The sequence below is a fragment of the Dendrobium catenatum genome, unplaced genomic scaffold, assembly GCF_001605985.2.
Source record: "Dendrobium catenatum unplaced genomic scaffold, ASM160598v2 fragScaff_scaffold_974, whole genome shotgun sequence".
Classification (NCBI taxonomy): domain Eukaryota; kingdom Viridiplantae; phylum Streptophyta; class Magnoliopsida; order Asparagales; family Orchidaceae; genus Dendrobium; species Dendrobium catenatum.
In genome coordinates this window covers 2679024-2682711 of record NW_021319436.1, presented here as the reverse complement: position 1 = coordinate 2682711, position 3688 = coordinate 2679024, and positions in this window count along the sequence as shown.

Below are 3688 nucleotides of genomic sequence, written 5' to 3'. Positions count from 1 at the left end.
CGGTACCGAACTTTTTTTTTTAAGAGGTGGATGTCACATTTAAACAATTTGGCGCGCCATGGCGCACGGCGATAATTTAGTTCGAAGCAAATATTATACATGCTTTGCATGTGGGAACTCCAAAAAGGCTATCAAACCTCGATAATTTAGGAATTTCATGGTAATTTTAACAAATATATAGATTAACTAGATTCCACATAGATTAAATGTTAAGTTTAGATTCACGATCAACAATTGCTATTGACACGAGACCTTATATTTAATTATTAGAGATAGAACCCTTGATTAAGGAAGTCGCTTAAGCTCACTTTTAGGCTTGGCATTAATTAAGGGAATGGATGTGATGGATAAACTCAATAAAGATCTCATGATTTTGTTAATCGAATTTACGAGAATACACTACTCAAAAGATTCAAGGATCCATGGATGAAACTTTTAAGCAACTTGTTAGAAACTATGGATTACCTCATCCAAGGCAGCTACTAAGAACTTAAGAAAAAGGTGAATCAAAGAAGATATGAAGATAAACACAATCAAGATAACATGATTCAATCATTTTGGTTCAACTCATAGAACCCAAGGAGGCAAGGAGCCACAATTATAACATTTGAGCTCTTTATTAGCAACCAAGGATTATCTCATCAGAGGCAAGCTATTAAAAACTAGGAGTGCAAATATTTCAAATATGAAATTTTTTAGGCCTTCTCATTTTTACCAATTTTACTAAATGGTTCAAAGAAAAGTAACATAGTCACTTACGATTCAGAGGTACAATACATGATCGATCTAAAAGGGCTTAGAGGTATGACATGACCACCAATTGTGATGTGATACTCATGCGGACTCACATGGACAAATCTAAAGAGTTTAACTAGACAAAAATCCAAAAAAGCTAAGCCAGACTAAATTTAAAATCTTTCTTGGTTCATTATTAATTTTTATTAAATTTACATTTTTTTTAATTAGCTTGAATGTAATATGGATAATAATTTATTTTTAATTATCCTTTAAGAATTCTATAAATAATACCTTATGTACCGATTTTGGAATTACTTTTGGAAAAACTATGAAAATTTTTAGAAGACCAAGCTTGCCTTCCTAATACTAATATTTTTTGCCTTGAAGAGTTAGCGACCCAATGTTTTCAGGATTGGACATCAACAACTTGAACATTCTCAAGTTGGTAGATTATAGTTTTTTCTTCCTATTTTATATTATTTTCATAATTATACTGCAATCCCTGTACCTCATCAAAGAAAAAGTTCCTTTTTTTTTTTGTTTCAGGGTTTGCTATTTTCTGCTTTCCTGTATGATCCCCTATTGTTTCCACAAATTTTTAATTTGCATCTGTTTTCACCATAATATTCATGTTCAAAACTCGCAACCTGCTAATTGAACCCTTAGCCAGCAAGCATTATTGTTGTCGTTGCCAATAAACATAGAAGAACGGGAACCTAAGAATTTGTTGGACCATACTATGTTGTCCCTACCAAAAATCGTTATTGCATGCACTTTTTTCTTTCTTGTTGATGTCCCAAGCTTCTACCACCACATACATTCTACACTTGAGTTATCCTTCTACATCATCAAGGTATAAAAATTCAAAGCACTAAAACTACATAATTTTCACATTTAACGTGCTCTATGAAAAGCATCATATAAATGTCAACAAGTTGACTACCTCTTTTTTGTTGATCAGCAAATTTTTATATCATTTAGGTTAGTTTTCTTTAAATAGATTGTGAGTCCATATAGACATCATATTTGTGTGGTTTGTCATTTTTTTAATGTGATTTTTTCTACTTTTAAGAATAAAATTTTGTTGAATATAATAAATAACAATTTTAAAATTTCCTTCATAATCTCCTCCTCTAGGAAGTAGTTATAATGCGCTCGTTAGTATTCATTAAGATGCATAACAATATATATACAACAACAACAAGCCTTAATCCCACTACGTGGGGTCGGTTACATAAATCCCTTTTCTTCATTGTGTCGTGTAAGTGTCCAATTCTCATCTAAATCTAATAAAGAAAGTCATTTCTAATATTTTCTAACCAAGTCTTTTTAGGTTTAGCACTACCTTTCTTAACATAAGTCAAATCTAATTTATCTAATTTCCTAACTAGGTCATCGGAAGGTTGCTATTTTATGGGGCTAAACCATCTAAGGCAACTCTCTCTAATCTTATCTTCCACTGAAGCTACTCCAACCTTTTCACGTATATCAACGTTTAAAATTGCGCAATAAGAGGCGCACCTCAGCGCAATTTGGTCCATCTAAGCCTCAAAGCCCACGCAATAAGTACAGTTTATGAGGCTTACGCCTCAAGTTTACTGAGGCGCGCCTTATAGCGCGCCTCGCCTCATATATTTAAGGCGCCGCCTCTAAAAAAATAAAATTAACCTAAATTTTTTTTTTTCAGTTCGGCCCCCTTAGTTGCCGACGTGGCGCGTCTAGTGAGATGTCGACGTGGCATCAACATTTAAACCCTGGTTTAGGTCGAATGCAGAGGCGACGTTTAGATTTTCAAGTTCCAGCAAAAATTTGAACTTTCAAGCATTCACTCCGAGCAATTTTAAGCACTATTCACTCAGTTTCTTCTAAGATGTCGTCACCCCAAAGAAAAAGGTAACTTAATGCTACGTTTTTTGTTCTGTACTGCGTATTTTATGGTTATGCTATGTGTTAGTGTTCAAGGTTCTAAAGATCTTCTTATTTTATGCTTATTCTATGCGTATGCATTGCTTCTCGAAACTTTTTAAATGTTTGATACTGTGATGTCATCGTATTTTCTCTGTATTCAGGGTTTATGATAAATTTATGTTGAAATTTGAAACATAAAACCTAACTAAATTTTAAACACTGAGTAAATATGCGCAGGCTGTGCGCACGCAATGCGTCTTTTGTGCGTATTCTATGCGTATACGTTGCGTGCTCCTTGCTTATATTGTACGTACTTTATGTGTGCGTATAATTTGCTGTCATTTTCACTACAATGTGCGTTCTTGTGCGTATGTTATGCATATACTATGCATTCTTAGTGCTTATGATGTGCGTATTTTCTGCGTTTGTATAATTTGCTGTTATGTTTCCTGCACTGTGCATTCTTGTGCGTATGATGTGCGTAATATATGCGTATGTTATGCGTACACTGTGCGTGACCGTTGCTTATATTCTGCGTATGTTGTGCATTTTTTGTGCGTATCTCATTTACTTATTTTTAATTTTTCATTTTTTATAATTTTCATATATATGTTCGTCCAATTACCTATAGATGCTATGTTTCTTCGTTTCAAATAATCTGTGATAACTTGGCTCAGCAAATTACTCCTGAAGTCAATGACACATTGAAATATTTAAAGATGATACAATTTTTGGAATTTCTTGGGTTTTAGCAAAATGTCCCTCTTATTTATGAGAGGATCTCAAGGTGGGACATTTCAAAACAATGCTTTGTTATAAAAGGTCAACTCATTCTTTTAACTACTGATGAAGTGACCCTTCTTACTGGTCTGTCAAATAAAGAAGAAGAAATATCCTGACATTTCTTAACACATACTTCAGTTACATCAACGGAAATAAGGAATGATATGATGGAATTGAACAAGCAAACCCCCTCGGTTGATTCAAAGAATAGCAAATAATCCAGATGATTTTTATCAATAAACTGGGCTAGTTCAATTAG